Below are 10,929 nucleotides of genomic sequence, written 5' to 3' on the forward strand. Positions count from 1 at the left end.
GGCTTACAAATTGTAAACTGCTTAGAGAATGATTAGTTCACTATGAAGTGGTATAGAAATGTAAAGTGCTATTGCTATTTAAAAAGTACAGGGGGTGTTTACAGCTAATTCACTAATACAGCTAGTTCACTAATAAGGGCAAGAAGAAATTTGTAGATCTATAAGATGAGATATGTGTTTCCATGCCCACATTGCACCATTCTCTCATTACTGCTGTTTACAGCTGTTCTGGCAATACACTTCAAGTTTACTATTACCAGTGAAACCAGGTAACCCAGTTAAAACAGTACAAGCTGGGAGTTTGTCATGGGGAAGTTCACACTCTTCTTCAATCCTTGTAATGGCTCTCACTATGTCTTTTTTCTTCATTTTATATTTTTCATTTTCTTACTCTTGGAACAATTCCTCATACTCATAATTGCACCAGAGATTTTAAAGATACTTAATGTAAATTAAAGGATGAAACTGATTGGGTATTATTTCCATCTACCCAAATAAAATACAATGCACACATTCCTAAATAGAGAAGTGGGGGGGGGGGCGCACTTATTTAATGGCTTGTTATTATGTGCCTTCATCTCAACTACAACTTGCTTCAAACTTATCATAGGGTTTTCATGATAAGATTTGTTCAGATATGTCCAAGGTCACCCAGTGGGCTTTCATAGCTTTAGTGGAATTTTGAACCCTGGTATCCCAGAGTCCTAGTCCAACACTCAAACCAATAAACCATGCTGACTCTCTATTCATATGTGAAGTCGAAGGCTTTCATGGCCAGCATCCATAGTTTTTTGTGGGTTTTTCGAACTATGTGGCCATCTTCTAGAACTTGACCACATAGCCTGAAAAACCCACAAAAACCTATCTCTGTTCATACCTTGCATGCCTGTTTATCTATAATAACACTCAAGATACTATGCAATGTACAAAAATGGATAGGATATAGTCCCTGTCCTCAGGCTTAAAAGAAACATCTGAAGAAAATGGAAGGAAGGCAAAAGATGTGAAGAATGAAATGGAGAAAACCAGAGGCAACAAAAAAGGTCCTGCCTCCTAAGGTGGAGGACCAACAATCAGCCCTTGTAGTTATGCCCTTCTTAGGTCTTGTGCCCCCCATTAGCTGCCATTTACCTGCTTTGAATGGGTTGGGCTTGTTCTCTGGAGAATGACACCAGCTACATTTTTAAATTTTTTTAATTAAGTTTAAAAATACACATAAGACATCAAATAACATAAATTAACATTTAAACATTACAGAAGTAACAACAAAGAAAGATACAGAAGTACAACAACAAAGAACAATAAGATTGACTTCCTGGAGTTCGTTCTGATCTACAGTAGTCTTACTCAGTTATCCTGAAGTCTTCAAATATCATCTTAAAACAAAGAGAGCATTCGGGACATACATTCGAGAAATTACTTAATCTAGAACATGTCAATTCCAGTAAATAAATTTCTTTCTTCTTTCTTTCAACAGCTTTATATTTGTGTGTGTGTGTGTGTGTGTGTGTGTGTGTGTGTGTATTTGCTGAAGTTAGGTAACTCCTAGGTCCCTTTTAAGAAATCCAATATCTTATCTGTTTGTCTATTATAATTTAAGCGTTTCTCCTTTTTCTTTTAGATAATCTACCAGTAGAAGCCAGCCGTTTTTGGTTTCATTCCAATCACCATTGTTCAAGATACAGGTAAGTTTATCCATCTCAATAAATTCAATCAATGTAGCTAACCATTCATTAATATTGAATTAACCATTCAATAAAATATGCATTTTGAGCATATTTTCCACCAAGTTCTTGCAAATACAATTCTAGCCATAGCTAACATGTAAAGGAAGAGTTTGCCAAATTTTCTTTCCATGTTTTCATCTGAGACTATGCTTAATAGAAAGTACTTAGGATCAAAGTTCAGCTTACATTTTAATATCTTTTTTTATCAGATCATAGATTCCCTGCCAATATCTTTTTGTAATTCTACAATTCCACCATAGATGAATATATGAACCTATAGATTCACCGTACTTCCAACATTTATTTGATGTCTTATAAATTTTTGATAACTTGGCTGGTATAAAGTGCCATCTACATTGCATTTTGAGCATATTTTCCCTGATGTTGCTATTCAGTGTATATTTACTTCTCTTGACCCAATTCTTTCCCCACTGTTCTAGTAAGGCCTGAATATTGATGCTTACTGTGAATTTCTGGCTAAAGTTTACTTTTCTTCCTGTGGGACTTAGGCCATTAATTCTGGAAGATACTTTCCAATCTAAATGGAAAAACTCTCGGCTACAAAACTACACAATCTGGGACTCACGACTAATGCCCTTCAGTCTGTGGGATATTCTAAAGCTAAAACAGCCATTATGCAGCACATAAAGGACACAGAATTCCAAAACCATAGAACTCAGTACACAAACTATTTTACTTATTGGGACAGTATAGGACCGCTTACTGTGCCAAACTACATCACGAACCTATTGATCCCCAGATATAGAAGAGCTTTTGCACTGTCTAGATTAAACGTTCTACCATCAGCATTACTGGAGGGTAAATTTAGTAAGACTCCTGTTCATGAGTGAACATGCCCCTGTAACTCAGGAGATACGGAAAACGTATTGTTTCACTGCAGGGGTGATTTGCATGTGTATTGTTCTGTTGCTAATGGCAGGCCTCAGGGTGGGACAGAACAATACGCATGCAAATCACCCCTGCCTTTCCAGGTCACACAATATATATATATACCCAACTCCTTTCCAGGCAAGCATTCTCTGAAGATGCCAGCCGCAGATGCTGGCGAAACATCAGAAAGAAACTCTTCTAGAACATGGTCACGTAGCCCAAAAAACCCACAAAAACTGTGGATGCCAGCCATGAAAGCCTTCGACTTCACATCTGCTTCTTTGATTATTCTTGTTTTTTTCAAAAGAGATTAATTTAATTTCAAATTCCAATTTATTTTTTAGTTTCCTAATTTCATTTCAATTGGACAATGATCTGAAATTCAATTTGTCGTTATAGTTAAATCTACAACTTTAGGGAGTAATGTGGCTGAGATCAAGAATATGTCAATCCTTGCCCATGAATGGTGTGTTTCAGAATAATAAGTGAATTCTTTTTCATTGCCATTTTTAGATCTCCAAGGATCAATCAATGCAAAGCAGTCCATTAGCTCAAAAAATGAGCTAGGTAATTTCCCTTGGAACTTTCTTATTGGTTTTTTGGCATATCTGTCAATGGGTGGGTCAATTACCTCACAGAAATCCCCCAAAAGAATTAATGAGTCAAATTTAATTTCTAGTCTTTTATTTCACAAGTCTTTAAAAAAAAATGCTTGTCTTTATTAGGAGCATATACTCCAACTACTAAAGTTTTCTGACCTGTAATAGCTATTAAAACTCTAATATAACGCCCTTTGGTGTCTTTGAACACCTTCAGTGGGTTATATTTTTTCTCAGTGTACAGGACTACACCTCTGTTTCTTTTATTGCATAAGGATATGAAGTCAAGACCCAGGGATGTAGCCAAGGGGGGGGGATCTGGGGGTCCGGACCCCCCCCTTCCATTAGAAAAATGAATGGTGTGTGCTGCTGCGCCGCTGCACTCAAGCCCCATTATAATGGTGGCACTTAGTCTGGACCCCTCCTTCCTAAAATCCTAGCTAAGTCCCTGCAAGACCTATTCTTTTGTTTTTCAAGAGGTAATTATTAGTTTTCCTGATTTTAATTTCTTGTAGACAAATGATATCATAGTGGTTTTTATAGATATATTCAAAAATCTCCCTTTTCTTGGCTACATTATTTATACCCTTGAAAACCTGATCCCTTTAATTTTACTCATTGTCAGTGAGATTTAGAGTGGTTCTTAGTTGGAAGGGTCAATTTGTTCAGAATTACCTAAAACTTGTATAATATCAAATATCTGTGGGTCATTAGCTCACTTTTGAATCCAGACATTTCAGAAGTCAAGTCATCAACTCTCTTGCTTAAATCATAATTAGGTCTTCTAATCTCATCTAGAATTGTCTGACTATTTTCTTGTGTCTTAGGTTGGTCAAACAAAGGTCTTCTAACTTGCAAGGACTGATTTTTAGCAGATTGACTTTGTGTTACAGCCATGGTAAGAACCTTGTACAAGAACCTTGTATTTAACTAAAGTTTAAAGAGCTCCCCCCCCCCTTTTTTTCAAATAAAGTACAAATGCAAGTACTTTATGCAAGACCTTTAACCTTTAACATAAAATAAGTAAGTAATAACATGAAATTGCACAGATAGTAGTAGTATATCAATAGATTAGGTAGAAAAGTTTCATTGTCCATCTATGTTCAGATTGTTAAATGGATGGTTTGCTTAATGTAGATAACACAAGGCAAATAGATCAATAAACAACTATTATGTTGCTTGCTTCCTTGAAAGTCCGGGCTAGAAGAATTTAGACTTGTCCAGTCTAATGTAATTCATTCAGGTTGTGATTTTTTTTTCCTTCAAAGATGATTTCCTTTTTCCTCTCCACTTATTTTCTCAAACCAGAGCCATCCACAAACCAACTTAAGGACTACAACTTCCAAGAGCCTCCACTGCGGGTGGGATCTAGGGGTGTGTCCTGCTGATTCACTGGGTCCTGGAAGTTTCACAGAAAGAGTTTACACAGCAATGGGAGAGCAGGCGAGTAGACCTTCTCCTCCAAAGCATCTCACACAGGTGGAAATCAACCTAATAAATCAATTCTTCAAAAAGGGTTTTTTAGTTTTTCTTGTTTGTTTAATTAAACCTTCAGTCCTTTTAGAAATTAGAAGTTAGGTTATAAAGTCCAACTGCCCCTCGCCTTTTTTTAGGATATAATATGCTTTAGAAGGCAGTCAGTCAAACAAACAAAGGGGGTGGGGAGATTACTGGTAAAGTTCCAAATGTTTGGAATTCAAATAACAAGCTGAATATTTCTGGCCTCCGAGTCTCAACCAAGACTATCAGTGCTTATAATAATTATATCAGAAGTCCATCTTGCCACAATGCCAAAAGCCAGCAAACAAAAAGAAACTTGGTTAAAATTGGTAGTGTCCCTGCCTGCTTCAGGACAGTTACCATCGATCAGTGTGGTAAATCTGGTCCGGTCACCTCCTTCAGGTTTCTTCCTCTTCTTCCTCTCCAAAAATACCCGGACCCAAGCCCTATAGAGACCCTTTAACAAGGGTTTCTACCTATCAATTATTAATAGCATTTTTAAACTGATCAAGGCAGGAAAACTCTGACTTCGAACAGGAGCAAGTTTACAGCGCGTCCTCTTGGTCCATCCTAGCCAACCCCAGCCACATCTTTTTTTAAAAAAGCACCAGTGAAATACACATGAGTAACCCTGCAATAGTGCTAGTCAAGGAGAAGCTACAGAACAGCCAGTGGATGTTTTCACATTAGGAAAATTGGAAGGTTATACTGGTGCCAATGCAGGGTCATCCAGGGCATTAGGGACAATTTCGCAGCTGCTGTTCATATGACGCTGCACGCAATCAGAACAGACTCCAGAGAGAAAGTGAGGTGAATCAGGAAATTTGCCAAACCACCATATTTGCTTTTTCACTTCATTTGTGAAATGGCTCTCTTCGCGTAATGGCAACCATCTGAAAACCAAGCCTCCAGATGCCCCCAGTTCCCAGATTTCCCAGGGTCCCATGCTGTCCCTAGGGGAGAGAGAATGTTTCTTCCTAAAGGGATATACACACACTCCCCTCTTTCTCTCCTGCATCCTGTAGCCTCTAATTAAGGGATCAGCTGGTGAGAGAAGGCAGAGGGAGATAACGTTTTGTAATTCCTCCTCAAGGAAATGGAGAACAGGTCCTGGAAAAGGAGGACATCTGGGAGTAACAGCCGTGGCTGGAATCAGGCAGGTTTATGGAGCAGCCCCCTCCTCTTTCTTTCTCTAGTGTGTGTGTGTGTGTGTGTGTGTGGTTTTAAGGGAGTTTGCAAAGGGAAGCCTCAATCTGCCTGACTGAAACAGCTTCTCAGGCAAAGAATATTTTTCTCCCTGTTTCCCTTCCCTGTGAAGCCATTGATTATTTCCTCCCCAAGTAAAAGTTTGTGTTTTGTCTCCTGGGCAGGGAATCACAGACTTGTGTTTGTGTGCACTTGTGGAAATGACAGTTTGGAGAATGCACAGAAAAAGTATTTCTAAGCTAGCAATGGGGATTTGTCTTCACCCATTTGATAACCAAATTTGCATTGGACCCTAAGTAATGTGCTTTTAACCCCTTGTTGTGCTCAGTGTTTCATAACCATTACTAAATTGGCTTGTTTTTCTGGTATGCCACACTTTTGGGCTGGAAGCACATAAGTCCCCATGTGAAAAAGTCCAGTGTAATGGTTGCTCCTGCAGACTTCATAACTAAGGGAACTGGAGTATAAAACAATATTTATTCTTAATCCTCTGCTGCAATAACAAGTATAGCAAAACGTCTGCATTAGATTTCTTGTTTCTTACCCATGCCCCTACAACTATTACCTCAATGCAACAAGTTGTATGTATGGTTCTACATAAAACCTCCTCATGGATTTGTGATGGGGAAATCCACAGCCTCACCATCCCTTTCCCAGTGCCAGTGTGCCTGATCCCATTGTCCCTCAACAAGAAAGGGGTTAGATTTGTGCACAATTCTTGGATTTGAAAACATCACATCTTGGATTACAATGTCCAGAAGCCCCCATCCAGCATCCTCAAATTCTGAGTTTCATGGATACGGGGACCACGGTTTAGCTATGGAGAGATGGATTAGAGCTTCCTCCCAATAAGAATCCCTTCCCATGAAATTTTCTTTCAGTCCCCAAATTTCTCGCATTACAGAGAGATAGACTGAAAAACTATTCATACCTAGAACTTTTATATTTGAAGGAAACTTTACCTACCCCTTTTCTTTGGGTGCTTAAACTCTGACCAAAATCTTTCATTGTCAAGCATAACTACAGTGACAGAGCTCGGTTATCATAGTTACATCTGATGATGCCACCCCCTAAAAACCTACTGTTTCAGTTTGGCAGAGTTTCAACTGAAAGGTTTCTGAGATGTTGCAGATTGGGGCACTGGGAAATGATGTTTGCATTATTCTCCTGGTCATGATGCATATCAAAAACAGGCACCTGGAGAGACCTCAGGGTCCTGCTACAACTGTTTGTCTCAAGGATGAAATGATAGGTTTGAGGTTCATGGCAGGGAGTTGGTCTCTTCCAACGCTATGATTCTATGGTCATACATAACTGCAAGTGTGAATCCTCAGCAGTTATGAGATCCAGCTTACAATCTCATAACTACTGAACAGGATGACAGCAAATATTTCTATTCTGAAGTTATAAATCCCTGCAATCCTAGAGATTTGGGAACATACATAAATTTTCACTGGGGGAAGGCAGTGTTCTTATTGAAGGGGCCATGCCTTCATTTTGCCCACTGCACTCTGGCAAGACTTTTTTTTTTTTCTGATTATGGCTCAGTGGGTGTCTTTAGGGAACATGGTCAGCAATGGACACTTGGGCAGAGGGATCACATGTACAAAGCTATGCAATATCGTACTTTGCTTCCTGCCTTTTACAATGATCATTATAGTAAAACACTTGTAGTGATTAAACAATAAACTCTTTGTGTAATCCAAAGTGCTCCCATATCTTGATATATTTCTGCTATTAACCTTTCCCTTTGATGAAACAAATGAGGCCACTTTTCAGCTTTGCTTCTAAGTGCTTGTTGCCTTGTTTAAACATAGGTTACATTATAGGTTACTATTTCCTGCAGGCAAATCTGCAACTGCTTTTGAATAATCAGGACTTTTCTTGCTCTCTTAGGATTTTGGAATAAGGAGAAATATAAACATCTGTGATGGTAAGAACTGGTTTATAACGGGGAAAACCAAAACACAGTTTTAGTGGAAGTATCTGAAATCCATTGTTTTCCTTTCTTCTTTATAAAGTGCTTAAGAATTCATTTCTGAGAACAATTCAGAGTCTTGGTTGTGACCTATAAACCCTACATGATTTCAGCTCAGGCTATTTGAAAAACTCCCTTTATAAGCCTGCCAGAGTTGTAAGATCCACAAGGAAGGACTTTTTTTCTCAGTCCTGCTACCGTCACAGACTCATTTGGTGAGGATAGGAGAAACAGCCTTCTCAGTGGCTGCTCCCACCCTCTGAAATTCCCTTCCACAGGAGGCTAAGCTGGCCCCCTGGCTGCTCTCCCTTCAACAGCAGGCAAAGATCTTTTTGTTTAAGCAAAGTTTTAATGTGTAACAGCTTTCATGGAGGCTTTTTGGTGGGAGGTTGCTTTATTTTTAACTTTGTGTATGCTTTTAAATTATTTTATACTGTTTAAACATAATGATTTTAATTGTTTTACATTTTTATTTTTAAGTTTTCATTGATTCGTTTGTGAACCACTTTGGGTTCAACTCCAGGAGAAAGGCAGCCTATAAAATGAAACAAAATTCTTGCCAAGCTGGGCAATTTAGAAGATTACGCCATACAGCTTTCAAACTGCAATCCTACCAGGAAAATGTGTATTTGGCAATATGTGTCACTCAACGCCATCTCTGACCCATAGCTGCTGTGTCCCCAAAGTGTAGGTGTCCCTTTCCATTAATGAGGGAAACCCATCAATGAGCTTGCAGTCACTATAGTCCCCAGTTGTGAAACATTACTGCTGGGGCAGTTGCAATATTGGAAGTCATGTGGGGTCACAGTCTCCTCCCCTTCCCCTGTTCTGCACCCCCCTCACTATTTCCAACCAGGCTGTTTGCCTTTATTTTTTCTATTTCTCTTTAAAACAAACAAACAAATTTAAATCACATTACCGGAACTCCAGAATTGTGTGAAAAAGTGAATTTTTTAAAAAAAATCCCCAAAGGCATGCTGGCATAGGGCATGGAGGCAGGGTTAAAGGGGAGTCTCGAAGAGAGGATGATGGTAGAAGCAGCCCCAGTCACAAGACTGACAAGATGTGAAATAATGGCTGCTCTGAAACTGGTACACTGGTACCCCGGGATACGAAATACCCAGGTTACGAAATTTCCGGGATACGAAAAAATCCCATAGGAAATAATTGTTCCGGGTTACGAATGTTTATTCGGGTTACGAAAAAAATTTTTGGTGCTTTTTTCGGCTTTTTCGCACGAAACGCGGCTTTTCCCCATTAGCGCCTATGGCAATTCGGCTTACGAAGGCTTTTCGGGTTACGAAAGCGGCTGCGGAACGAATTAATTTCGTAACCCGAGGGAGCAGTGTATGTTTATTTATATATTTTTATTAAATGACACAATTGCAGTGAGAATGGGCTCATGTGGTAATTTCCAAAGACAGTGAAAACCACTTTGCTGACATATTGCAGATGGAGCTCCATCCCTTCCCCTAATCAGCAACCAAGGTACATGTATAATAATGCCCAAAGAAAGAAAGAAAGAAAGAAAGAAAAGCTTCCAAAAGAATAAACTGTCCATCATTCTGTTTTCAAAACCATCACTTCATCCCGTGGCACTAAATGCCATAACTATGTGTATTTATTGGGAATGCCATCTGCAATTTAATGGAATTTAAACCAAAATTACCTTGTGAAGCACTTCACGCTTAATAAAAAGCAGGGGAGGAAAAGTGCTGGCATATAATTTAAAAGGTGTGGGGGGCAGGTTCTCTCTTGTTCAAGGATCCAAACAGAAGAATGGAGGAGACTGCTGGCTTTCCCCTATACGGCTGTTCAGTATGTACCAGACCTTGGAGAAACTATGAGTTGTCCTCAAAAGGTAACAAAAGGTTTTTGAATGTCCTAAATACCTAAAACTGAGACATGATTAACTCAGCATATTTTGCTGTCCAAGATGAAGTACAAGATGACAACACTCCCATTGTTCACCCATAATCCCACATCAGCATGTTGACTGGAAAATTAGCAGATTGCCATCTCTATATGAATGACTGAACAGAGTCCTCCACTGTTGCCTAACAGCAGTACAATAAACTGAGGGAGGTGTTGGGGGATAGCCCTATGTGTGGTATATGGCACAGCTTTTTTCTAAACCCTCATTCCCCACTGTCCAATAGCTGTTGCCTAGTGCTCATCTGACTAATGTGAGGCCTACAAAAAAGGATGCCTCTTCAAACAAGTTTATAAGCAACTCCTCAGATTAGTAATTCTCAATCTTCACTGTCTCTCCAGACATACTTCAAATCTACTACCGGTGTGTGTGTGTGTGTGTGTGTGTGTGTGTGTGTGGTGTGACAGACCACTGAAAAAACTTTTTGTTATGGTTCTACAATTCAAGGCACATGCATAATTCTATTTTTAATCAAGGCAAGTGCAAATTTCCTTTTCAAATTTTTGTGAGCAAGGTTTTGTGACGGTGTCACACGTGTGTCTTCTTTAGTCAGGTTTAGTGTTCACCTTGCTTCTTGACTGGGATATGTCACAATAAACTACAATTCCCATAATTCCATAGCATTCAGCCATGACAGTTAAAGTTGTATAAAACTGGATTATTTCTGCAGTGCGGACACAGCCTAAATTTCAAACTCTTTGTTCACATCCTTTCCTATTAGCCACTTCTCGGGGTCCAGGCTGAGCCCTGGTTTAAGAAAAGAAAAAAAGTTCTGGGGTGAAACTCTAGATTACTTTCCATCCCATTTCCTTCCCCACACTTTCTCCTGTACTCCCTGTTATATGCTGAAAGCAGCCATTATTAGGAGTCATTTCCAGGTAAATTAAGAGTAAGTTATGGAAAGGTGAAGGAGCCCATCATTCATTTCAGGTCATGTCTTTTTTCACTGAGCAAAATATCATTTTTAATTTTATTCTTTCTGTTGTGTTTCTTCCTCTCTACTAATTTCTGTCTCACACAAAATAAAACCATAGTTTGAATTTAAACCATAGTTTTTGTTGTTTTTTAAAACTCACAGGGTTTCTATGAAAACAA

At 39.0% G+C, this 10,929-nt stretch overlaps 1 long non-coding RNA gene across 1 annotated transcript; it reads left to right on the forward strand.

The window, feature by feature from the left end:
• Positions 1 to 749: 749 nt before the first annotated feature.
• LOC121921448 lies at positions 750 to 4,727 on the forward strand. Its single transcript, XR_006101949.1, has 4 exons — positions 750 to 1,685; positions 3,132 to 3,185; positions 4,045 to 4,115; positions 4,526 to 4,727. It is a non-coding gene; the product is annotated as an uncharacterized LOC121921448 (long non-coding RNA).
• Positions 4,728 to 10,929: the final 6,202 nt, after the last annotated feature.

The sequence above is a fragment of the Sceloporus undulatus genome, chromosome 1 (assembly GCF_019175285.1).
Source record: "Sceloporus undulatus isolate JIND9_A2432 ecotype Alabama chromosome 1, SceUnd_v1.1, whole genome shotgun sequence".
Classification (NCBI taxonomy): domain Eukaryota; kingdom Metazoa; phylum Chordata; class Lepidosauria; order Squamata; family Phrynosomatidae; genus Sceloporus; species Sceloporus undulatus.